Here is a 23,843-nt window from a genome sequence, read left to right on the forward strand (position 1 = left end):
GACCATCAAAGGTGGCGTCATTCACATGCAGTGCGTTTTCGGAACGGACAGGCTCGTTGGTCTAGGGGTATGATTCCTGCTTCGGGTGCAGGAGGTCCCGGGTTCAAATCCCGGACGAGCCCTTGCGTTTTGTACAACGGTGTGGTAACAAATCGCATGGCGGCGGCTGTTTCGCGCATTTCCAGGCCTCCAAGTCAGCGCTAAAATCCGACAACCAGTTCTGAAACAGTTTCATGTTTCATTTGAGCCATGTGCACCCTGCTGGTGGAACGTTTGAAGTTGATTTAAGTGGTCACTGCAGAGATCGTAGCAAGTGTCTTGCTGAGTGCGACGAAAACGGGTTTCCGCCCGCAATCGAACCGGGGACCTTCTGCGTGTTAGGCACGGCGCCTGGGCTCGGCGGCAGCTGCTGCTCTTTCTTTCCTTACGAGATACCGTCGATTCGCGCAGTCGTTATTGCAAAAGATGTCACCAAAGGCAATCGCTTCGTTAGCGGCACGGTGCCTGGGCTCGGCGGCAGCTCTACATGGAGGCACCAGCAGCCCAGCCAGGCCGCCGCCGGCACCGGCGCGCCGCAGCGCAAGAAGTCGGCGCCCGCCCTGCAATGCCCCCTGCCGCTGCATATTCCACCCGCCTTATATCCTCCCCATGCCTGACTCACTACCCCAATGACACTGCAGTCGACGTGCTTATTACTATCGCAGTATTCTAGTGTCGAACCGGTATTGCAAATTTGGATTAAGCAAAAATTTATTGTGTGGTCGAGCGACACCCTCGGCTCGCTCTTCCTACATGATCGCTTCTTGCGAGGAATAATTCCTAGCGCGCCGATGGCTTCAGAGTTGGTCTTCTCGAAGTTTTGCTTCCGCACTGCATTCCGCAATCTTTTCGTTATGAGCTTCGGTTTCCCGACTTTCTTGTGTTTAGTGCGTTTGGCTTCTCTAAACCCTTAGCCACCGCTCGCCGAAATTTCCACGCTGTCATATGTCGATCTGCAGAGCTCGATGAAGGCATCGCGGCCATTCCTGAGCTCATGGAACGGCCGAATCTGTAGTTGTTTCCAGATCTCTCCCACACAACAGCCTCCCAGTAGCTTGGATTACAGGAGTACGCCACTACTCCCAGCCGCTGATTCACCTTTGAAAGCAGAATGACATGAGCTACGCGCAGCTCCGTTTTTTTTTTTTTGGTGTCTGACCTACTTTGAAAGACTTTGTAGTCGATTTACTTACTACTATCGCTGTTGGAAACCAGGTGATACCACACAGTATTCTAGAGACGATCAGGCAATGAAAATTTAGAATAAGTAAAACAGTATCAAAAGAAGTTGTGTGGTGGAGCAGCACATGCAATTTACGCTTCCTAGATAATCGTTACTGCATAGAATAATTCCTTTGTCTGCGGCGTCTTTAGTATCCGTCTTCTGAAAATTTTACTTGCAGTATATTGTGCAATCTTTTCGTTATGAGTTGGTGCTTGGTTTCCCGATGTTCTTTTGTTTAGTGCATTCGCCTTCTCTTAACCCTGAGAAACCACATACCGAAACTGAGGCACTGCCGGCTGTTCATAAGCAGTGTTCGATGAAGTTATTTCGCTTTTTATTCGTTGCCTTTAATATTCTTCTCATCAGTGGTGAGTGCTGCCTGCAGAAAGCGTTTATCTTGCGAATTCACGTAAAAGTTTGTGTTCCCTGTGAGGTCCACTACCTGGGATTAACTTGACTGCTCCAGGCAGGTGGCTCGTTGGTCTAGGGGTATGATTCCTGCTTTGGGTGCAGGAGGTCCCGGGTTCAAATCCCGGACGAGCCCTGCCATTTTGACCGTGCTGAAGAGTAGGTGGAACTCAGCCCCGGTTGCAGCTCCTCAATGAAGAGTAGACGCCTGTTATAGCACGTGAATATAACAAGAATGCGGCACCAGTAAAGTACGTAGGTGGAATTCGGTAGAAACGCAGACGGTAATTTTGCATGCAACGGAAAACAAGGTTGTCTTTGCGGAATATGTGCACCGTGAGTGGAGATTAAGCTTAATTGTGCGACAGTCTACCCTCATCTTACTAACGACGGCAACAACAAAGGGGTGGTGGCATGTAAGATTGAGAGTGGCCAAGAGTTTCTCATTATTAGTTAGCATCACACTTTGACAGAGCTGTGACAAGGCGAGTAGGGTGAGCTCAGGAAAGCCAGTAGCAAGCGCACTTGAAGTAGCCCTGAAGAACCGGATTATAAATTTTGCCAGCCATAATGGAGCTAGGGGCGTTCCCAGTTACCAAATACCGGTGCAATAAGAGAGCAACAGTATTTGACAGTAAAATGACGCCCTATCCGTCTAGCATACGACATTGCTTGTCTCTGCATACGCGGACGTGAGGTCATCTCGGAAATGAAACCCGAAATATAGATTAAAATTGTTGTGTTCCCGCCCGGGATCGAACCGGAGACCTTCTGCGTGTAAAGCAGACGTGATAACCGCTACACCACGGAAACGACGGTTCTTTTCGTGTACCACCCGGAGACTCGTAATAGCAACAGTTTTTCTTCTGTGTTAGCAAGGGCATCGGCTACGAGCTCCCTCCGATTCGTGAAGTTCCTATAGTAAAAGACGTCGATGAAAACAATCCAACCGCGACAGACAGGGAGAACGCTGGGTGAGCTGCAGCCCTACAGGGTGAGACCATCAAAGGTGGCGTCATTCACATGCAGTGCGTTTTCGGAACGGACAGGCTCGTTGGTCTAGGGGTATGATTCCTGCTTCGGGTGCAGGAGGTCCCGGGTTCAAATCCCGGACGAGCCCTTGCGTTTTGTACAACGGTGTGGTAACAAATCGCATGGCGGCGGCTGTTTCGCGCATTTCCAGGCCTCCAAGTCAGCGCTAAAATCCGACAACCAGTTCTGAAACAGTTTCATGTTTCATTTGAGCCATGTGCACCCTGCTGGTGGAACGTTTGAAGTTGATTTAAGTGGTCACTGCAGAGATCGTAGCAAGTGTCTTGCTGAGTGCGACGAAAACGGGTTTCCGCCCGCAATCGAACCGGGGACCTTCTGCGTGTTAGGCACGGCGCCTGGGCTCGGCGGCAGCTGCTGCTCTTTCTTTCCTTACGAGATACCGTCGATTCGCGCAGTCGTTATTGCAAAAGATGTCACCAAAGGCAATCGCTTCGTTAGCGGCACGGTGCCTGGGCTCGGCGGCAGCTCTACATGGAGGCACCAGCAGCCCAGCCAGGCCGCCGCCGGCACCGGCGCGCCGCAGCGCAAGAAGTCGGCGCCCGCCCTGCAATGCCCCCTGTCGCTGCATATTCCACCCGCCTTATATCCTCCCCATGTCTGACTCACTACCCCAAATGACACTGCAGTCGACGTGCTTATTACTATCGCAGTATTCTAGTGTCGAACCGGTATTGCAAATTTGGATTAAGCAAAAATTTATTGTGTGGTCGAGCGACACCCTCGGCTCGCTCTTCCTACATGATCGCTTCTTGCGAGGAATAATTCCTAGCGCGCCGATGGCTTCAGAGTTGGTCTTCTCGAAGTTTTGCTTCCGCACTGCATTCCGCAATCTTTTCGTTATGAGCTTCGGTTTCCCGACTTTCTTGTGTTTAGTGCGTTTGGCTTCTCTAAACCCTTAGCCACCGCTCGCCGAAATTTCCACGCTGTCATATGTCGATCTGCAGAGCTCGATGAAGGCATCGCGGCCATTCCTGAGCTCATGGAACGGCCGAATCTGTAGTTGTTGCCAGATCTCTCCCACACAACAGCCTCCCAGTAGCTTGGATTACAGGAGTACGCCACTACTCCCAGCCGCTGATTCACCTTTGAAAGCAGAATGACATGAGCTACGCGCAGCTCCGTTTTTTTTTTTTTTTTTTTTTTTTTTGGTGTCTGACCTACTTTGAAAGACTTTGTAGTCGATTTACTTACTACTATCGCTGTTGGAAACCAGGTGATACCACACAGTATTCTAGAGACGATCAGGCAATGAAAATTTAGAATAAGTAAAACAGTATCAAAAGAAGTTGTGTGGTGGAGCAGCACATGCAATTTACGCTTCCTAGATAATCGTTACTGCATAGAATAATTCCTTTGTCTGCGGCGTCTTTAGTATCCGTCTTCTGAAAATTTTACTTGCAGTATATTGTGCAATCTTTTCGTTATGAGTTGGTGCTTGGTTTCCCGATGTTCTTTTGTTTAGTGCATTCGCCTTCTCTTAACCCTGAGAAACCGCATACCGAAACTGAGGCACTGCCGGCTGTTCATAAGCAGTGTTCGATGAAGTTATTTCGCTTTTTATTCGTTGCCTTTAATATTCTTCTCATCAGTGGTGAGTGCTGCCTGCAGAAAGCGTTTATCTTGCGAATTCACGTAAAAGTTTGTGTTCCCTGTGAGGTCCACTACCTGGGATTAACTTGACTGCTCCAGGCAGGTGGCTCGTTGGTCTAGGGGTATGATTCCTGCTTTGGGTGCAGGAGGTCCCGGGTTCAAATCCCGGACGAGCCCTGCCATTTTGACCGTGCTGAAGAGTAGGTGGAACTCAGCCCCGGTTGCAGCTCCTCAATGAAGAGTAGACGCCTGTTATAGCACGTGAATATAACAAGAATGCGGCACCAGTAAAGTACGTAGGTGGAATTCGGTAGAAACGCAGACGGTAATTTTGCATGCAACGGAAAACAAGGTTGTCTTTGCGGAATATGTGCACCGTGAGTGGAGATTAAGCTTAATTGTGCGACAGTCTACCCTCATCTTACTAACGACGGCAACAACAAAGGGGTGGTGGCATGTAAGATTGAGAGTGGCCAAGAGTTTCTCATTATTAGTTAGCATCACACTTTGACAGAGCTGTGACAAGGCGAGTAGGGTGAGCTCAGGAAAGCCAGTAGCAAGCGCACTTGAAGTAGCCCTGAAGAACCGGATTATAAATTTTGCCAGCCATAATGGAGCTAGGGGCGTTCCCAGTTACCAAATACCGGTGCAATAAGAGAGCAACCGTATTTGACAGTAAAATGACGCCCTATCCGTCTAGCATACGACATTGCTTGTCTCTGCATACGCGGACGTGAGGTCATCTCGGAAATGAAACCCGAAATATAGATTAAAATTGTTGTGTTCCCGCCCGGGATCGAACCGGGGACCTTCTGCGTGTAAAGCAGACGTGATAACCGCTACACCACGGAAACGACGGTTCTTTTCGTGTACCACCCGGAGACTCGTAATAGCAACAGTTTTTCTTCTGTGTTAGCAAGGGCATCGGCTACGAGCTCCCTCCGATTCGTGAAGTTCCTATAGTAAAAGACGTCGATGAAAACAATCCAACCGCGACAGACAGGGAGAACGCTGGGTGAGCTGCAGCCCTACAGGGTGAGACCATCAAAGGTGGCGTCATTCACATGCAGTGCGTTTTCGGAACGGACAGGCTCGTTGGTCTAGGGGTATGATTCCTGCTTCGGGTGCAGGAGGTCCCGGGTTCAAATCCCGGACGAGCCCTTGCGTTTTGTACAACGGTGTGGTAACAAATCGCATGGCGGCGGCTGTTTCGCGCATTTCCAGGCCTCCAAGTCAGCGCTAAAATCCGACAACCAGTTCTGAAACAGTTTCATGTTTCATTTGAGCCATGTGCACCCTGCTGGTGGAACGTTTGAAGTTGATTTAAGTGGTCACTGCAGAGATCGTAGCAAGTGTCTTGCTGAGTGCGACGAAAACGGGTTTCCGCCCGCAATCGAACCGGGGACCTTCTGCGTGTTAGGCACGGCGCCTGGGCTCGGCGGCAGCTGCTGCTCTTTCTTTCCTTACGAGATACCGTCGATTCGCGCAGTCGTTATTGCAAAAGATGTCACCAAAGGCAATCGCTTCGTTAGCGGCACGGTGCCTGGGCTCGGCGGCAGCTCTACATGGAGGCACCAGCAGCCCAGCCAGGCCGCCGCCGGCACCGGCGCGCCGCAGCGCAAGAAGTCGGCGCCCGCCCTGCAATGCCCCCTGCCGCTGCATATTCCACCCGCCTTATATCCTCCCCATGTCTGACTCACTACCCTAAATGACACTGCAGTCGACGTGCTTATTACTATCGCAGTATTCTAGTGTCGAACCGGTATTGCAAATTTGGATTAAGCAAAAATTTATTGTGTGGTCGAGCGACACCCTCGGCTCGCTCTTCCTACATGATCGCTTCTTGCGAGGAATAATTCCTAGCGCGCCGATGGCTTCAGAGTTGGTCTTCTCGAAGTTTTGCTTCCGCACTGCATTCCGCAATCTTTTCGTTATGAGCTTCGGTTTCCCGACTTTCTTGTGTTTAGTGCGTTTGGCTTCTCTAAACCCTTAGCCACCGCTCGCCGAAATTTCCACGCTGTCATATGTCGATCTGCAGAGCTCGATGAAGGCATCGCGGCCATTCCTGAGCTCATGGAACGGCCGAATCTGTAGTTGTTTCCAGATCTCTCCCACACAACAGCCTCCCAGTAGCTTGGATTACAGGAGTACGCCACTACTCCCAGCCGCTGATTCACCTTTGAAAGCAGAATGACATGAGCTACGCGCAGCTCCGTTTTTTTTTTTTTTTTTTTTTTTTTGGTGTCTGACCTACTTTGAAAGACTTTGTAGTCGATTTACTTACTACTATCGCTGTTGGAAACCAGGTGATACCACACAGTATTCTAGAGACGATCAGGCAATGAAAATTTAGAATAAGTAAAACAGTATCAAAAGAAGTTGTGTGGTGGAGCAGCACATGCAATTTACGCTTCCTAGATAATCGTTACTGCATAGAATAATTCCTTTGTCTGCGGCGTCTTTAGTATCCGTCTTCTGAAAATTTTACTTGCAGTATATTGTGCAATCTTTTCGTTATGAGTTGGTGCTTGGTTTCCCGATGTTCTTTTGTTTAGTGCATTCGCCTTCTCTTAACCCTGAGAAACCGCATACCGAAACTGAGGCACTGCCGGCTGTTCATAAGCAGTGTTCGATGAAGTTATTTCGCTTTTTATTCGTTGCCTTTAATATTCTTCTCATCAGTGGTGAGTGCTGCCTGCAGAAAGCGTTTATCTTGCGAATTCACGTAAAAGTTTGTGTTCCCTGTGAGGTCCACTACCTGGGATTAACTTGACTGCTCCAGGCAGGTGGCTCGTTGGTCTAGGGGTATGATTCCTGCTTTGGGTGCAGGAGGTCCCGGGTTCAAATCCCGGACGAGCCCTGCCATTTTGACCGTGCTGAAGAGTAGGTGGAACTCAGCCCCGGTTGCAGCTCCTCAATGAAGAGTAGACGCCTGTTATAGCACGTGAATATAACAAGAATGCGGCACCAGTAAAGTACGTAGGTGGAATTCGGTAGAAACGCAGACGGTAATTTTGCATGCAACGGAAAACAAGGTTGTCTTTGCGGAATATGTGCACCGTGAGTGGAGATTAAGCTTAATTGTGCGACAGTCTACCCTCATCTTACTAACGACGGCAACAACAAAGGGGTGGTGGCATGTAAGATTGAGAGTGGCCAAGAGTTTCTCATTATTAGTTAGCATCACACTTTGACAGAGCTGTGACAAGGCGAGTAGGGTGAGCTCAGGAAAGCCAGTAGCAAGCGCACTTGAAGTAGCCCTGAAGAACCGGATTATAAATTTTGCCAGCCATAATGGAGCTAGGGGCGTTCCCAGTTACCAAATACCGGTGCAATAAGAGAGCAACAGTATTTGACAGTAAAATGACGCCCTATCCGTCTAGCATACGACATTGCTTGTCTCTGCATACGCGGACGTGAGGTCATCTCGGAAATGAAACCCGAAATATAGATTAAAATTGTTGTGTTCCCGCCCGGGATCGAACCGGGGACCTTCTGCGTGTAAAGCAGACGTGATAACCGCTACACCACGGAAACGACGGTTCTTTTCGTGTACCACCCGGAGACTCGTAATAGCAACAGTTTTTCTTCTGTGTTAGCAAGGGCATCGGCTACGAGCTCCCTCCGATTCGTGAAGTTCCTATAGTAAAAGACGTCGATGAAAACAATCCAACCGCGACAGACAGGGAGAACGCTGGGTGAGCTGCAGCCCTACAGGGTGAGACCATCAAAGGTGGCGTCATTCACATGCAGTGCGTTTTCGGAACGGACAGGCTCGTTGGTCTAGGGGTATGATTCCTGCTTCGGGTGCAGGAGGTCCCGGGTTCAAATCCCGGACGAGCCCTTGCGTTTTGTACAACGGTGTGGTAACAAATCGCATGGCGGCGGCTGTTTCGCGCATTTCCAGGCCTCCAAGTCAGCGCTAAAATCCGACAACCAGTTCTGAAACAGTTTCATGTTTCATTTGAGCCATGTGCACCCTGCTGGTGGAACGTTTGAAGTTGATTTAAGTGGTCACTGCAGAGATCGTAGCAAGTGTCTTGCTGAGTGCGACGAAAACGGGTTTCCGCCCGCAATCGAACCGGGGACCTTCTGCGTGTTAGGCACGGCGCCTGGGCTCGGCGGCAGCTGCTGCTCTTTCTTTCCTTACGAGATACCGTCGATTCGCGCAGTCGTTATTGCAAAAGATGTCACCAAAGGCAATCGCTTCGTTAGCGGCACGGTGCCTGGGCTCGGCGGCAGCTCTACATGGAGGCACCAGCAGCCCAGCCAGGCCGCCGCCGGCACCGGCGCGCCGCAGCGCAAGAAGTCGGCGCCCGCCCTGCAATGCCCCCTGCCGCTGCATATTCCACCCGCCTTATATCCTCCCCATGTCTGACTCACTACCCTAAATGACACTGCAGTCGACGTGCTTATTACTATCGCAGTATTCTAGTGTCGAACCGGTATTGCAAATTTGGATTAAGCAAAAATTTATTGTGTGGTCGAGCGACACCCTCGGCTCGCTCTTCCTACATGATCGCTTCTTGCGAGGAATAATTCCTAGCGCGCCGATGGCTTCAGAGTTGGTCTTCTCGAAGTTTTGCTTCCGCACTGCATTCCGCAATCTTTTCGTTATGAGCTTCGGTTTCCCGACTTTCTTGTGTTTAGTGCGTTTGGCTTCTCTAAACCCTTAGCCACCGCTCGCCGAAATTTCCACGCTGTCATATGTCGATCTGCAGAGCTCGATGAAGGCATCGCGGCCATTCCTGAGCTCATGGAACGGCCGAATCTGTAGTTGTTTCCAGATCTCTCCCACACAACAGCCTCCCAGTAGCTTGGATTACAGGAGTACGCCACTACTCCCAGCCGCTGATTCACCTTTGAAAGCAGAATGACATGAGCTACGCGCAGCTCCGTTTTTTTTTTTTTTTTTTTTTTTTTGGTGTCTGACCTACTTTGAAAGACTTTGTAGTCGATTTACTTACTACTATCGCTGTTGGAAACCAGGTGATACCACACAGTATTCTAGAGACGATCAGGCAATGAAAATTTAGAATAAGTAAAACAGTATCAAAAGAAGTTGTGTGGTGGAGCAGCACATGCAATTTACGCTTCCTAGATAATCGTTACTGCATAGAATAATTCCTTTGTCTGCGGCGTCTTTAGTATCCGTCTTCTGAAAATTTTACTTGCAGTATATTGTGCAATCTTTTCGTTATGAGTTGGTGCTTGGTTTCCCGATGTTCTTTTGTTTAGTGCATTCGCCTTCTCTTAACCCTGAGAAACCGCATACCGAAACTGAGGCACTGCCGGCTGTTCATAAGCAGTGTTCGATGAAGTTATTTCGCTTTTTATTCGTTGCCTTTAATATTCTTCTCATCAGTGGTGAGTGCTGCCTGCAGAAAGCGTTTATCTTGCGAATTCACGTAAAAGTTTGTGTTCCCTGTGAGGTCCACTACCTGGGATTAACTTGACTGCTCCAGGCAGGTGGCTCGTTGGTCTAGGGGTATGATTCCTGCTTTGGGTGCAGGAGGTCCCGGGTTCAAATCCCGGACGAGCCCTGCCATTTTGACCGTGCTGAAGAGTAGGTGGAACTCAGCCCCGGTTGCAGCTCCTCAATGAAGAGTAGACGCCTGTTATAGCACGTGAATATAACAAGAATGCGGCACCAGTAAAGTACGTAGGTGGAATTCGGTAGAAACGCAGACGGTAATTTTGCATGCAACGGAAAACAAGGTTGTCTTTGCGGAATATGTGCACCGTGAGTGGAGATTAAGCTTAATTGTGCGACAGTCTACCCTCATCTTACTAACGACGGCAACAACAAAGGGGTGGTGGCATGTAAGATTGAGAGTGGCCAAGAGTTTCTCATTATTAGTTAGCATCACACTTTGACAGAGCTGTGACAAGGCGAGTAGGGTGAGCTCAGGAAAGCCAGTAGCAAGCGCACTTGAAGTAGCCCTGAAGAACCGGATTATAAATTTTGCCAGCCATAATGGAGCTAGGGGCGTTCCCAGTTACCAAATACCGGTGCAATAAGAGAGCAACAGTATTTGACAGTAAAATGACGCCCTATCCGTCTAGCATACGACATTGCTTGTCTCTGCATACGCGGACGTGAGGTCATCTCGGAAATGAAACCCGAAATATAGATTAAAATTGTTGTGTTCCCGCCCGGGATCGAACCGGGGACCTTCTGCGTGTAAAGCAGACGTGATAACCGCTACACCACGGAAACGACGGTTCTTTTCGTGTACCACCCGGAGACTCGTAATAGCAACAGTTTTTCTTCTGTGTTAGCAAGGGCATCGGCTACGAGCTCCCTCCGATTCGTGAAGTTCCTATAGTAAAAGACGTCGATGAAAACAATCCAACCGCGACAGACAGGGAGAACGCTGGGTGAGCTGCAGCCCTACAGGGTGAGACCATCAAAGGTGGCGTCATTCACATGCAGTGCGTTTTCGGAACGGACAGGCTCGTTGGTCTAGGGGTATGATTCCTGCTTCGGGTGCAGGAGGTCCCGGGTTCAAATCCCGGACGAGCCCTTGCGTTTTGTACAACGGTGTGGTAACAAATCGCATGGCGGCGGCTGTTTCGCGCATTTCCAGGCCTCCAAGTCAGCGCTAAAATCCGACAACCAGTTCTGAAACAGTTTCATGTTTCATTTGAGCCATGTGCACCCTGCTGGTGGAACGTTTGAAGTTGATTTAAGTGGTCACTGCAGAGATCGTAGCAAGTGTCTTGCTGAGTGCGACGAAAACGGGTTTCCGCCCGCAATCGAACCGGGGACCTTCTGCGTGTTAGGCACGGCGCCTGGGCTCGGCGGCAGCTGCTGCTCTTTCTTTCCTTACGAGATACCGTCGATTCGCGCAGTCGTTATTGCAAAAGATGTCACCAAAGGCAATCGCTTCGTTAGCGGCACGGTGCCTGGGCTCGGCGGCAGCTCTACATGGAGGCACCAGCAGCCCAGCCAGGCCGCCGCCGGCACCGGCGCGCCGCAGCGCAAGAAGTCGGCGCCCGCCCTGCAATGCCCCCTGCCGCTGCATATTCCACCCGCCTTATATCCTCCCCATGTCTGACTCACTACCCTAAATGACACTGCAGTCGACGTGCTTATTACTATCGCAGTATTCTAGTGTCGAACCGGTATTGCAAATTTGGATTAAGCAAAAATTTATTGTGTGGTCTAGCGACACCCTCGGCTCGCTCTTCCTACATGATCGCTTCTTGCGAGGAATAATTCCTAGCGCGCCGATGGCTTCAGAGTTGGTCTTCTCGAAGTTTTGCTTCCGCACTGCATTCCGCAATCTTTTCGTTATGAGCTTCGGTTTCCCGACTTTCTTGTGTTTAGTGCGTTTGGCTTCTCTAAACCCTTAGCCACCGCTCGCCGAAATTTCCACGCTGTCATATGTCGATCTGCAGAGCTCGATGAAGGCATCGCGGCCATTCCTGAGCTCATGGAACGGCCGAATCTGTAGTTGTTTCCAGATCTCTCCCACACAACAGCCTCCCAGTAGCTTGGATTACAGGAGTACGCCACTACTCCCAGCCGCTGATTCACCTTTGAAAGCAGAATGACATGAGCTACGCGCAGCTCCGTTTTTTTTTTTTTTTTTTTTTGGTGTCTGACCTACTTTGAAAGACTTTGTAGTCGATTTACTTACTACTATCGCTGTTGGAAACCAGGTGATACCACACAGTATTCTAGAGACGATCAGGCAATGAAAATTTAGAATAAGTAAAACAGTATCAAAAGAAGTTGTGTGGTGGAGCAGCACATGCAATTTACGCTTCCTAGATAATCGTTACTGCATAGAATAATTCCTTTGTCTGCGGCGTCTTTAGTATCCGTCTTCTGAAAATTTTACTTGCAGTATATTGTGCAATCTTTTCGTTATGAGTTGGTGCTTGGTTTCCCGATGTTCTTTTGTTTAGTGCATTCGCCTTCTCTTAACCCTGAGAAACCACATACCGAAACTGAGGCACTGCCGGCTGTTCATAAGCAGTGTTCGATGAAGTTATTTCGCTTTTTATTCGTTGCCTTTAATATTCTTCTCATCAGTGGTGAGTGCTGCCTGCAGAAAGCGTTTATCTTGCGAATTCACGTAAAAGTTTGTGTTCCCTGTGAGGTCCACTACCTGGGATTAACTTGACTGCTCCAGGCAGGTGGCTCGTTGGTCTAGGGGTATGATTCCTGCTTTGGGTGCAGGAGGTCCCGGGTTCAAATCCCGGACGAGCCCTGCCATTTTGACCGTGCTGAAGAGTAGGTGGAACTCAGCCCCGGTTGCAGCTCCTCAATGAAGAGTAGACGCCTGTTATAGCACGTGGATATAACAAGAATGCGGCACCAGTAAAGTACGTAGGTGGAATTCGGTAGAAACGCAGACGGTAATTTTGCATGCAACGGAAAACAAGGTTGTCTTTGCGGAATATGTGCAGCGTGAGTGGAGATTAAGCTTAATTGTGCGACAGTCTACCCTCATCTTACTAACGACGGCAACAACAAAGGGGTGGTGGCATGTAAGATTGAGAGTGGCCAAGAGTTTCTCATTATTAGTTAGCATCACACTTTGACAGAGCTGTGACAAGGCGAGTAGGGTGAGCTCAGGAAAGCCAGTAGCAAGCGCACTTGAAGTAGCCCTGAAGAACCGGATTATAAATTTTGCCAGCCATAATGGAGCTAGGGGCGTTCCCAGTTACCAAATACCGGTGCAATAAGAGAGCAACAGTATTTGACAGTAAAATGACGCCCTATCCGTCTAGCATACGACATTGCTTGTCTCTGCATACGCGGACGTGAGGTCATCTCGGAAATGAAACCCGAAATATAGATTAAAATTGTTGTGTTCCCGCCCGGGATCGAACCGGGGACCTTCTGCGTGTAAAGCAGACGTGATAACCGCTACACCACGGAAACGACGGTTCTTTTCGTGTACCACCCGGAGACTCGTAATAGCAACAGTTTTTCTTCTGTGTTAGCAAGGGCATCGGCTACGAGCTCCCTCCGATTCGTGAAGTTCCTATAGTAAAAGACGTCGATGAAAACAATCCAACCGCGACAGACAGGGAGAACGCTGGGTGAGCTGCAGCCCTACAGGGTGAGACCATCAAAGGTGGCGTCATTCACATGCAGTGCGTTCTCGGAACGGACAGGCTCGTTGGTCTAGGGGTATGATTCCTGCTTCGGGTGCAGGAGGTCCCGGGTTCAAATCCCGGACGAGCCCTTGCGTTTTGTACAACGGTGTGGTAACAAATCGCATGGCGGCGGCTGTTTCGCGCATTTCCAGGCCTCCAAGTCAGCGCTAAAATCCGACAACCAGTTCTGAAACAGTTTCATGTTTCATTTGAGCCATGTGCACCCTGCTGGTGGAACGTTTGAAGTTGATTTAAGTGGTCACTGCAGAGATCGTAGCAAGTGTCTTGCTGAGTGCGACGAAAACGGGTTTCCGCCCGCAATCGAACCGGGGACCTTCTGCGTGTTAGGCACGGCGCCTGGGCTCGGCGGCAGCTGCTGCTCTTTCTTTCCTTACGAGATACCGTCGATTCGCGCAGTCGTTATTGCAAAAGATGTCACCAAAGGCAATCGCTTCGTTAGCGGCACGGTGCCTGGGCTCGGCGGCAGCTCTACATGGAGGCACCAGCAGCCCAGCCAGGCCGCCGCCGGCACCGGCGCGCCGCAGCGCAAGAAGTCGGCGCCCGCCCTGCAATGCCCCCTGCCGCTGCATATTCCACCCGCCTTATATCCTCCCCATGTCTGACTCACTACCCTAAATGACACTGCAGTCGACGTGCTTATTACTATCGCAGTATTCTAGTGTCGAACCGGTATTGCAAATTTGGATTAAGCAAAAATTTATTGTGTGGTCGAGCGACACCCTCGGCTCGCTCTTCCTACATGATCGCTTCTTGCGAGGAATAATTCCTAGCGCGCCGATGGCTTCAGAGTTGGTCTTCTCGAAGTTTTGCTTCCGCACTGCATTCCGCAATCTTTTCGTTATGAGCTTCGGTTTCCCGACTTTCTTGTGTTTAGTGCGTTTGGCTTCTCTAAACCCTTAGCCACCGCTCGCCGAAATTTCCACGCTGTCATATGTCGATCTGCAGAGCTCGATGAAGGCATCGCGGCCATTCCTGAGCTCATGGAACGGCCGAATCTGTAGTTGTTTCCAGATCTCTCCCACACAACAGCCTCCCAGTAGCTTGGATTACAGGAGTACGCCACTACTCCCAGCCGCTGATTCACCTTTGAAAGCAGAATGACATGAGCTACGCGCAGCTCCGTTTTTTTTTTTTTTTTTTTTTTGGTGTCTGACCTACTTTGAAAGACTTTGTAGTCGATTTACTTACTACTATCGCTGTTGGAAACCAGGTGATACCACACAGTATTCTAGAGACGATCAGGCAATGAAAATTTAGAATAAGTAAAACAGTATCAAAAGAAGTTGTGTGGTGGAGCAGCACATGCAATTTACGCTTCCTAGATAATCGTTACTGCATAGAATAATTCCTTTGTCTGCGGCGTCTTTAGTATCCGTCTTCTGAAAATTTTACTTGCAGTATATTGTGCAATCTTTTCGTTATGAGTTGGTGCTTGGTTTCCCGATGTTCTTTTGTTTAGTGCATTCGCCTTCTCTTAACCCTGAGAAACCACATACCGAAACTGAGGCACTGCCGGCTGTTCATAAGCAGTGTTCGATGAAGTTATTTCGCTTTTTATTCGTTGCCTTTAATATTCTTCTCATCAGTGGTGAGTGCTGCCTGCAGAAAGCGTTTATCTTGCGAATTCACGTAAAAGTTTGTGTTCCCTGTGAGGTCCACTACCTGGGATTAACTTGACTGCTCCAGGCAGGTGGCTCGTTGGTCTAGGGGTATGATTCCTGCTTTGGGTGCAGGAGGTCCCGGGTTCAAATCCCGGACGAGCCCTGCTATTTTGACCGTGCTGAAGAGTAGGTGGAACTCAGCCCCGGTTGCAGCTCCTCAATGAAGAGTAGACGCCTGTTATAGCACGTGGATATAACAAGAATGCGGCACCAGTAAAGTACGTAGGTGGAATTCGGTAGAAACGCAGACGGTAATTTTGCATGCAACGGAAAACAAGGTTGTCTTTGCGGAATATGTGCACCGTGAGTGGAGATTAAGCTTAATTGTGCGACAGTCTACCCTCATCTTACTAACGACGGCAACAACAAAGGGGTGGTGGCATGTAAGATTGAGAGTGGCCAAGAGTTTCTCATTATTAGTTAGCATCACACTTTGACAGAGCTGTGACAAGGCGAGTAGGGTGAGCTCAGGAAAGCCAGTAGCAAGCGCACTTGAAGTAGCCCTGAAGAACCGGATTATAAATTTTGCCAGCCATAATGGAGCTAGGGGCGTTCCCAGTTACCAAATACCGGTGCAATAAGAGAGCAACAGTATTTGACAGTAAAATGACGCCCTATCCGTCTAGCATACGACATTGCTTGTCTCTGCATACGCGGACGTGAGGTCATCTCGGAAATGAAACCCGAAATATAGATTAAAATTGTTGTGTTCCCGCCCGGGATCGAACCGGGGACCTTCTGCGTGTAAAGCAGACGTGATAACCGCTACACCACGGAAACGACGGTTCTTTTCGTGTACCACCCGGAGACTCGTAATAGCAACAGTTTTTCTTCTGTGTTAGCAAGGGCATCGGCTACGAGCTCCCTCCGATTCGTGAAGTTCCTATAGTAAAAGACGTCGATGAAAACAATCCAACCGCGACAGACAGGGAGAACGCTGGGTGAGCTGCAGCCCTACAGGGTGAGACCATCAAAGGTGGCGTCATTCACATGCAGTGCGTTCTCGGAACGGACAGGCTCGTTGGTCTAGGGGTATGATTCCTGCTTCGGGTGCAGGAGGTCCCGGGTTCAAATCCCGGACGAGCCCTTGCGTTTTGTACAACGGTGTGGTAACAAATCGCATGGCGGCGGCTGTTTCGCGCATTTCCAGGCCTCCAAGTCAGCGCTAAAATCCGACAACCAGTTCTGAAACAGTTTCATGTTTCATTTGAGCCATGTGCACCCTGCTGGTGGAACGTTTGAAGTTGATTTAAGTGGTCACTGCAGAGATCGTAGCAAGTGTCTTGCTGAGTGCGACGAAAACGGGTTTCCGCCCGCAATCGAACCGGGGACCTTCTGCGTGTTAGGCACGGCGCCTGGGCTCGGCGGCAGCTGCTGCTCTTTCTTTCCTTACGAGATACCGTCGATTCGCGCAGTCGTTATTGCAAAAGATGTCACCAAAGGCAATCGCTTCGTTAGCGGCACGGTGCCTGGGCTCGGCGGCAGCTCTACATGGAGGCACCAGCAGCCCAGCCAGGCCGCCGCCGGCACCGGCGCGCCGCAGCGCAAGAAGTCGGCGCCCGCCCTGCAATGCCCCCTGCCGCTGCATATTCCACCCGCCTTATATCCTCCCCATGTCTGACTCACTACCCTAAATGACACTGCAGTCGACGTGCTTATTACTATCGCAGTATTCTAGTGTCGAACCGGTATTGCAAATTTGGATTAAGCAAAAATTTATTGTGTGGTCGAGCGACACCCTCGGCTCGCTCTTCCTACATGATCGCTTCTTGCGAGGAATAATTCCTAGCGCGCCGATGGCTTCAGAGTTGGTCTTCTCGAAGTTTTGCTTCCGCACTGCATTCCGCAATCTTTTCGTTATGAGCTTCGGTTTCCCGACTTTCTTGTGTTTAGTGCGTTTGGCTTCTCTAAACCCTTAGCCACCGCTCGCCGAAATTTCCACGCTGTCATATGTCGATCTGCAGAGCTCGATGAAGGCATCGCGGCCATTCCTGAGCTCATGGAACGGCCGAATCTGTAGTTGTTTCCAGATCTCTCCCACACAACAGCCTCCCAGTAGCTTGGATTACAGGAGTACGCCACTACTCCCAGCCGCTGATTCACCTTTGAAAGCAGAATGACATGAGCTACGCGCAGCTCCGTTTTTTTTTTTTTTTTTTTTTTTGGTGTCTGACCTACTTTGAAAGACTTTGTAGTCGATTTACTTACTACTATCGCTGTTGGAAACCAGGTGATACCACACAGTATTCTAGAGACGATCAGGCAATGAAAATTTAGAATAAGTAAAACAGTATCAAAAGAAGTTGTGTGGTGGAGCAGCACATGCAATTTACGCTTCCTAGATAATCGTTACTGCATAGAATAATTCCTTTGTCTGCGGCGTCTTTAGTATCCGTCTTCTGAAAATTTTACTTGCAGTATATTGTGCAATCTTTTCGTTATGAGTTGGTGCTTGGTTTCCCGATGTTCTTTTGTTTAGTGCATTCGCCTTCTCTTAACCCTGAGAAACCACATACCGAAACTGAGGCACTGCCGGCTGTTCATAAGCAGTGTTCGATGAAGTTATTTCGCTTTTTATTCGTTGCCTTTAATATTCTTCTCATCAGTGGTGAGTGCTGCCTGCAGAAAGCGTTTATCTTGCGAATTCACGTAAAAGTTTGTGTTCCCTGTGAGGTCCACTACCTGGGATTAACTTGACTGCTCCAGGCAGGTGGCTCGTTGGTCTAGGGGTATGATTCCTGCTTTGGGTGCAGGAGGTCCCGGGTTCAAATCCCGGACGAGCCCTGCTATTTTGACCGTGCTGAAGAGTAGGTGGAACTCAGCCCCGGTTGCAGCTCCTCAATGAAGAGTAGACGCCTGTTATAGCACGTGGATATAACAAGAATGCGGCACCAGTAAAGTACGTAGGTGGAATTCGGTAGAAACGCAGACGGTAATTTTGCATGCAACGGAAAACAAGGTTGTCTTTGCGGAATATGTGCACCGTGAGTGGAGATTAAGCTTAATTGTGCGACAGTCTACCCTCATCTTACTAACGACGGCAACAACAAAGGGGTGGTGGCATGTAAGATTGAGAGTGGCCAAGAGTTTCTCATTATTAGTTAGCATCACACTTTGACAGAGCTGTGACAAGGCGAGTAGGGTGAGCTCAGGAAAGCCAGTAGCAAGCGCACTTGAAGTAGCCCTGAAGAACCGGATTATAAATTTTGCCAGCCATAATGGAGCTAGGGGCGTTCCCAGTTACCAAATACCGGTGCAATAAGAGAGCAACAGTATTTGACAGTAAAATGACGCCCTATCCGTCTAGCATACGACATTGCTTGTCTCTGCATACGCGGACGTGAGGTCATCTCGGAAATGAAACCCGAAATATAGATTAAAATTGTTGTGTTCCCGCCCGGGATCGAACCGGGGACCTTCTGCGTGTAAAGCAGACGTGATAACCGCTACACCACGGAAACGACGGTTCTTTTCGTGTACCACCCGGAGACTCGTAATAGCAACAGTTTTTCTTCTGTGTTAGCAAGGGCATCGGCTACGAGCTCCCTCCGATTCGTGAAGTTCCTATAGTAAAAGACGTCGATGAAAACAATCCAACCGCGACAGACAGGGAGAACGCTGGGTGAGCTGCAGCCCTACAGGGTGAGACCATCAAAGGTGGCGTCATTCACATGCAGTGCGTTCTCGGAACGGACAGGCTCGTTGGTCTAGGGGTATGATTCCTGCTTCGGGTGCAGGAGGTCCCGGGTTCAAATCCCGGACGAGCCCTTGCGTTTTGTACAACGGTGTGGTAACAAATCGCATGGCGGCGGCTGTTTCGCGCATTTCCAGGCCTCCAAGTCAGCGCTAAAATCCGACAACCAGTTCTGAAACAGTTTCATGTTTCATTTGAGCCATGTGCACCCTGCTGGTGGAACGTTTGAAGTTGATTTAAGTGGTCACTGCAGAGATCGTAGCAAGTGTCTTGCTGAGTGCGACGAAAACGGGTTTCCGCCCGCAATCGAACCGGGGACCTTCTGCGTGTTAGGCACGGCGCCTGGGCTCGGCGGCAGCTGCTGCTCTTTCTTTCCTTACGAGATACCGTCGATTCGCGCAGTCGTTATTGCAAAAGATGTCACCAAAGGCAATCGCTTCGTTAGCGGCACGGTGCCTGGGCTCGGCGGCAGCTCTACATGGAGGCACCAGCAGCCCAGCCAGGCCGCCGCCGGCACCGGCGCGCCGCAGCGCAAGAAGTCGGCGCCCGCCCTGCAATGCCCCCTGCCGCTGCATATTCCACCCGCCTTATATCCTCCCCATGTCTGACTCACTACCCTAAATGACACTGCAGTCGACGTGCTTATTACTATCGCAGTATTCTAGTGTCGAACCGGTATTGCAAATTTGGATTAAGCAAAAATTTATTGTGTGGTCGAGCGACACCCTCGGCTCGCTCTTCCTACATGATCGCTTCTTGCGAGGAATAATTCCTAGCGCGCCGATGGCTTCAGAGTTGGTCTTCTCGAAGTTTTGCTTCCGCACTGCATTCCGCAATCTTTTCGTTATGAGCTTCGGTTTCCCGACTTTCTTGTGTTTAGTGCGTTTGGCTTCTCTAAACCCTTAGCCACCGCTCGCCGAAATTTCCACGCTGTCATATGTCGATCTGCAGAGCTCGATGAAGGCATCGCGGCCATTCCTGAGCTCATGGAACGGCCGAATCTGTAGTTGTTTCCAGATCTCTCCCACACAACAGCCTCCCAGTAGCTTGGATTACAGGAGTACGCCACTACTCCCAGCCGCTGATTCACCTTTGAAAGCAGAATGACATGAGCTACGCGCAGCTCCGTTTTTTTTTTTTTTTTTTTTTTGGTGTCTGACCTACTTTGAAAGACTTTGTAGTCGATTTACTTACTACTATCGCTGTTGGAAACCAGGTGATACCACACAGTATTCTAGAGACGATCAGGCAATGAAAATTTAGAATAAGTAAAACAGTATCAAAAGAAGTTGTGTGGTGGAGCAGCACATGCAATTTACGCTTCCTAGATAATCGTTACTGCATAGAATAATTCCTTTGTCTGCGGCGTCTTTAGTATCCGTCTTCTGAAAATTTTACTTGCAGTATCTTGTGCAATCTTTTCGTTATGAGTTGGTGCTTGGTTTCCCGATGTTCTTTTGTTTAGTGCATTCGCCTTCTCTTAACCCTGAGAAACCACATACCGAAACTGAGGCACTGCCGGCTGTTCATAAGCAGTGTTCGATGAAGTTATTTCGCTTTTTATTCGTTGCCTTTAATATTCTTCTCATCAGTGGTGAGTGCTGCCTGCAGAAAGCGTTTATCTTGCGAATTCACGTAAAAGTTTGTGTTCCCTGTGAGGTCCACTACCTGGGATTAACTTGACTGCTCCAGGCAGGTGGCTCGTTGGTCTAGGGGTATGATTCCTGCTTTGGGTGCAGGAGGTCCCGGGTTCAAATCCCGGACGAGCCCTGCCATTTTGACCGTGCTGAAGAGTAGGTGGAACTCAGCCCCGGTTGCAGCTCCTCAATGAAGAGTAGACGCCTGTTATAGCACGTGGATATAACAAGAATGCGGCACCAGTAAAGTACGTAGGTGGAATTCGGTAGAAACGCAGACGGTAATTTTGCATGCAACGGAAAACAAGGTTGTCTTTGCGGAATATGTGCAGCGTGAGTGGAGATTAAGCTTAATTGTGCGACAGTCTACCCTCATCTTACTAACGACGGCAACAACAAAGGGGTGGTGGCATGTAAGATTGAGAGTGGCCAAGAGTTTCTCATTATTAGTTAGCATCACACTTTGACAGAGCTGTGACAAGGCGAGTAGGGTGAGCTCAGGAAAGCCAGTAGCAAGCGCACTTGAAGTAGCCCTGAAGAACCGGATTATAAATTTTGCCAGCCATAATGGAGCTAGGGGCGTTCCCAGTTACCAAATACCGGTGCAATAAGAGAGCAACAGTATTTGACAGTAAAATGACGCCCTATCCGTCTAGCATACGACATTGCTTGTCTCTGCATACGCGGACGTGAGGTCATCTCGGAAATGAAACCCGAAATATAGATTAAAATTGTTGTGTTCCCGCCCGGGATCGAACCGGGGACCTTCTGCGTGTAAAGCAGACGTGATAACCGCTACACCACGGAAACGACGGTTCTTTTCGTGTACCACCCGGAGACTCGTAATAGCAACAGTTTTTCTTCTGTGTTAGCAAGGGCATCGGCTACGAGCTCCCTCCGATTCGTGAAGTTCCTATAGTAAAAGACGTCGATGAAAACAATCCAACCGCGACAGACAGGGAGAACGCTGGGTGAGCTGCAGCCCTACAGGGTGAGACCATCAAAGGTGGCGTCATTCACATGCAGTGCGTTTTCGGAACGGACAGGCTCGTTGGTCTAGGGGTATGATTCCTGCTTCGGGTGCAGGAGGTCCCGGGTTCAAATCCCGGACGAGCCCTTGCGTTTTGTACAACGGTGTGGTAACAAATCGCATGGCGGCGGCTGTTTCGCGCATTTCCAGGCCTCCAAGTCAGCGCTAAAATCCGACAACCAGTTCTGAAACAGTTTCATGTTTCATTTGAGCCATGTGCACCCTGCTGGTGGAACGTTTGAAGTTGATTTAAGTGGTCACTGCAGAGATCGTAGCAAGTGTCTTGCTGAGTGCGACGAAAACGGGTTTCCGCCCGCAATCGAACCGGGGACCTTCTGCGTGTTAGGCACGGCGCCTGGGCTCGGCGGCAGCTGCTGCTCTTTCTTTCCTTACGAGATACCGTCGATTCGCGCAGTCGTTATTGCAAAAGATGTCACCAAAGGCAATCGCTTCGTTAGCGGCACGGTGCCTGGGCTCGGCGGCAGCTCTACATGGAGGCACCAGCAGCCCAGCCAGGCCGCCGCCGGCACCGGCGCGCCGCAGCGCAAGAAGTCGGCGCCCGCCCTGCAATGCCCCCTGCCGCTGCATATTCCACCCGCCTTATATCCTCCCCATGTCTGACTCACTACCCTAAATGACACTGCAGTCGACGTGCTTATTACTATCGCAGTATTCTAGTGTCGAACCGGTATTGCAAATTTGGATTAAGCAAAAATTTATTGTGTGGTCGAGCGACACCCTCGGCTCGCTCTTCCTACATGATCGCTTCTTGCGAGGAATAATTCCTAGCGCGCCGATGGCTTCAGAGTTGGTCTTCTCGAAGTTTTGCTTCCGCACTGCATTCCGCAATCTTTTCGTTATGAGCTTCGGTTTCCCGACTTTCTTGTGTTTAGTGCGTTTGGCTTCTCTAAACCCTTAGCCACCGCTCGCCGAAATTTCCACGCTGTCATATGTCGATCTGCAGAGCTCGATGAAGGCATCGCGGCCATTCCTGAGCTCATGGAACGGCCGAATCTGTAGTTGTTTCCAGATCTCTCCCACACAACAGCCTCCCAGTAGCTTGGATTACAGGAGTACGCCACTACTCCCAGCCGCTGATTCACCTTTGAAAGCAGAATGACATGAGCTACGCGCAGCTCCGTTTTTTTTTTTTTTTTTTTTTTTGGTGTCTGACCTACTTTGAAAGACTTTGTAGTCGATTTACTTACTACTATCGCTGTTGGAAACCAGGTGATACCACACAGTATTCTAGAGACGATCAGGCAATGAAAATTTAGAATAAGTAAAACAGTATCAAAAGAAGTTGTGTGGTGGAGCAGCACATGCAATTTACGCTTCCTAGATAATCGTTACTGCATAGAATAATTCCTTTGTCTGCGGCGTCTTTAGTATCCGTCTTCTGAAAATTTTACTTGCAGTATATTGTGCAATCTTTTCGTTATGAGTTGGTGCTTGGTTTCCCGATGTTCTTTTGTTTAGTGCATTCGCCTTCTCTTAACCCTGAGAAACCACATACCGAAACTGAGGCACTGCCGGCTGTTCATAAGCAGTGTTCGATGAAGTTATTTCGCTTTTTATTCGTTGCCTTTAATATTCTTCTCATCAGTGGTGAGTGCTGCCTGCAGAAAGCGTTTATCTTGCGAATTCACGTAAAAGTTTGTGTTCCCTGTGAGGTCCACTACCTGGGATTAACTTGACTGCTCCAGGCAGGTGGCTCGTTGGTCTAGGGGTATGATTCCTGCTTTGGGTGCAGGAGGTCCCGGGTTCAAATCCCGGACGAGCCCTGCCATTTTGACCGTGCTGAAGAGTAGGTGGAACTCAGCCCCGGTTGCAGCTCCTCAATGAAGAGTAGACGCCTGTTATAGCACGTGGATATAACAAGAATGCGGCACCAGTAAAGTACGTAGGTGGAATTCGGTAGAAACGCAGACGGTAATTTTGCATGCAACGGAAAACAAGGTTGTCTTTGCGGAATATGTGCAGCGTGAGTGGAGATGAAGCTTAATTGTGCGACAGTCTACCCTCATCTTACTAACGACGGCAACAACAAAGGGGTGGTGGCATGTAAGATTGAGAGTGGCCAAGAGTTTCTCATTATTAGTTAGCATCACACTTTGACAGAGCTGTGACAAGGCGAGTAGGGTGAGCTCAGGAAAGCCAGTAGCAAGCGCACTTGAAGTAGCCCTGAAGAACCGGATTATAAATTTTGCCAGCCATAATGGAGCTAGGGGCGTTCCCAGTTACCAAATACCGGTGCAATAAGAGAGCAACAGTATTTGACAGTAAAATGACGCCCTATCCGTCTAGCATACGACATTGCTTGTCTCTGCATACGCGGACGTGAGGTCATCTCGGAAATGAAACCCGA

At 49.6% G+C, this 23,843-nt stretch overlaps 26 non-coding genes across 26 annotated transcripts; 18 read left to right on the top strand and 8 right to left on the bottom strand.

Annotated features, from left to right (window-relative positions):
* The first annotated feature begins 50 nt into the window (after positions 1-50).
* Trnap-cgg (transfer RNA proline (anticodon CGG)) lies at positions 51-122 on the top strand. The gene has a single exon. It is a non-coding gene; the product is annotated as a tRNA-Pro (tRNA).
* Positions 123-1,736: 1,614 nt separating this feature from the next.
* On the top strand, positions 1,737-1,808 carry Trnap-ugg (transfer RNA proline (anticodon UGG)). The gene has a single exon. It is a non-coding gene; the product is annotated as a tRNA-Pro (tRNA).
* A 604-nt stretch (positions 1,809-2,412) lies between these two features.
* On the bottom strand, positions 2,413-2,485 carry Trnav-uac (transfer RNA valine (anticodon UAC)). Its single transcript has one exon. It is a non-coding gene; the product is annotated as a tRNA-Val (tRNA).
* Positions 2,486-2,720: 235 nt separating this feature from the next.
* On the top strand, positions 2,721-2,792 carry Trnap-cgg (transfer RNA proline (anticodon CGG)). The gene has a single exon. It is a non-coding gene; the product is annotated as a tRNA-Pro (tRNA).
* Positions 2,793-4,420: 1,628 nt separating this feature from the next.
* Positions 4,421-4,492, top strand: Trnap-ugg (transfer RNA proline (anticodon UGG)). Its single transcript has one exon. It is a non-coding gene; the product is annotated as a tRNA-Pro (tRNA).
* A 604-nt stretch (positions 4,493-5,096) lies between these two features.
* Trnav-uac (transfer RNA valine (anticodon UAC)) lies at positions 5,097-5,169 on the bottom strand. Its single transcript has one exon. It is a non-coding gene; the product is annotated as a tRNA-Val (tRNA).
* A 235-nt stretch (positions 5,170-5,404) lies between these two features.
* On the top strand, positions 5,405-5,476 carry Trnap-cgg (transfer RNA proline (anticodon CGG)). The gene has a single exon. It is a non-coding gene; the product is annotated as a tRNA-Pro (tRNA).
* A 1,627-nt stretch (positions 5,477-7,103) lies between these two features.
* Trnap-ugg (transfer RNA proline (anticodon UGG)) lies at positions 7,104-7,175 on the top strand. Its single transcript has one exon. It is a non-coding gene; the product is annotated as a tRNA-Pro (tRNA).
* A 604-nt stretch (positions 7,176-7,779) lies between these two features.
* Positions 7,780-7,852, bottom strand: Trnav-uac (transfer RNA valine (anticodon UAC)). The gene has a single exon. It is a non-coding gene; the product is annotated as a tRNA-Val (tRNA).
* A 235-nt stretch (positions 7,853-8,087) lies between these two features.
* Trnap-cgg (transfer RNA proline (anticodon CGG)) lies at positions 8,088-8,159 on the top strand. Its single transcript has one exon. It is a non-coding gene; the product is annotated as a tRNA-Pro (tRNA).
* Positions 8,160-9,786: 1,627 nt separating this feature from the next.
* On the top strand, positions 9,787-9,858 carry Trnap-ugg (transfer RNA proline (anticodon UGG)). The gene has a single exon. It is a non-coding gene; the product is annotated as a tRNA-Pro (tRNA).
* A 604-nt stretch (positions 9,859-10,462) lies between these two features.
* Positions 10,463-10,535, bottom strand: Trnav-uac (transfer RNA valine (anticodon UAC)). Its single transcript has one exon. It is a non-coding gene; the product is annotated as a tRNA-Val (tRNA).
* A 235-nt stretch (positions 10,536-10,770) lies between these two features.
* On the top strand, positions 10,771-10,842 carry Trnap-cgg (transfer RNA proline (anticodon CGG)). Its single transcript has one exon. It is a non-coding gene; the product is annotated as a tRNA-Pro (tRNA).
* A 1,623-nt stretch (positions 10,843-12,465) lies between these two features.
* Trnap-ugg (transfer RNA proline (anticodon UGG)) lies at positions 12,466-12,537 on the top strand. Its single transcript has one exon. It is a non-coding gene; the product is annotated as a tRNA-Pro (tRNA).
* Positions 12,538-13,141: 604 nt separating this feature from the next.
* Trnav-uac (transfer RNA valine (anticodon UAC)) lies at positions 13,142-13,214 on the bottom strand. Its single transcript has one exon. It is a non-coding gene; the product is annotated as a tRNA-Val (tRNA).
* Positions 13,215-13,449: 235 nt separating this feature from the next.
* On the top strand, positions 13,450-13,521 carry Trnap-cgg (transfer RNA proline (anticodon CGG)). The gene has a single exon. It is a non-coding gene; the product is annotated as a tRNA-Pro (tRNA).
* A 1,624-nt stretch (positions 13,522-15,145) lies between these two features.
* On the top strand, positions 15,146-15,217 carry Trnap-ugg (transfer RNA proline (anticodon UGG)). Its single transcript has one exon. It is a non-coding gene; the product is annotated as a tRNA-Pro (tRNA).
* A 604-nt stretch (positions 15,218-15,821) lies between these two features.
* On the bottom strand, positions 15,822-15,894 carry Trnav-uac (transfer RNA valine (anticodon UAC)). Its single transcript has one exon. It is a non-coding gene; the product is annotated as a tRNA-Val (tRNA).
* Positions 15,895-16,129: 235 nt separating this feature from the next.
* On the top strand, positions 16,130-16,201 carry Trnap-cgg (transfer RNA proline (anticodon CGG)). The gene has a single exon. It is a non-coding gene; the product is annotated as a tRNA-Pro (tRNA).
* Positions 16,202-17,826: 1,625 nt separating this feature from the next.
* On the top strand, positions 17,827-17,898 carry Trnap-ugg (transfer RNA proline (anticodon UGG)). The gene has a single exon. It is a non-coding gene; the product is annotated as a tRNA-Pro (tRNA).
* A 604-nt stretch (positions 17,899-18,502) lies between these two features.
* On the bottom strand, positions 18,503-18,575 carry Trnav-uac (transfer RNA valine (anticodon UAC)). The gene has a single exon. It is a non-coding gene; the product is annotated as a tRNA-Val (tRNA).
* Positions 18,576-18,810: 235 nt separating this feature from the next.
* Trnap-cgg (transfer RNA proline (anticodon CGG)) lies at positions 18,811-18,882 on the top strand. Its single transcript has one exon. It is a non-coding gene; the product is annotated as a tRNA-Pro (tRNA).
* Positions 18,883-20,506: 1,624 nt separating this feature from the next.
* Positions 20,507-20,578, top strand: Trnap-ugg (transfer RNA proline (anticodon UGG)). Its single transcript has one exon. It is a non-coding gene; the product is annotated as a tRNA-Pro (tRNA).
* Positions 20,579-21,182: 604 nt separating this feature from the next.
* On the bottom strand, positions 21,183-21,255 carry Trnav-uac (transfer RNA valine (anticodon UAC)). Its single transcript has one exon. It is a non-coding gene; the product is annotated as a tRNA-Val (tRNA).
* A 235-nt stretch (positions 21,256-21,490) lies between these two features.
* Positions 21,491-21,562, top strand: Trnap-cgg (transfer RNA proline (anticodon CGG)). Its single transcript has one exon. It is a non-coding gene; the product is annotated as a tRNA-Pro (tRNA).
* A 1,625-nt stretch (positions 21,563-23,187) lies between these two features.
* On the top strand, positions 23,188-23,259 carry Trnap-ugg (transfer RNA proline (anticodon UGG)). Its single transcript has one exon. It is a non-coding gene; the product is annotated as a tRNA-Pro (tRNA).
* The last annotated feature ends 584 nt before the right edge of the window (positions 23,260-23,843 follow it).

The sequence above is a fragment of the Schistocerca cancellata genome, unplaced genomic scaffold (genome assembly GCF_023864275.1).
Source record: "Schistocerca cancellata isolate TAMUIC-IGC-003103 unplaced genomic scaffold, iqSchCanc2.1 HiC_scaffold_631, whole genome shotgun sequence".
Taxonomy (NCBI): Eukaryota; Metazoa; Arthropoda; class Insecta; order Orthoptera; family Acrididae; genus Schistocerca; species Schistocerca cancellata.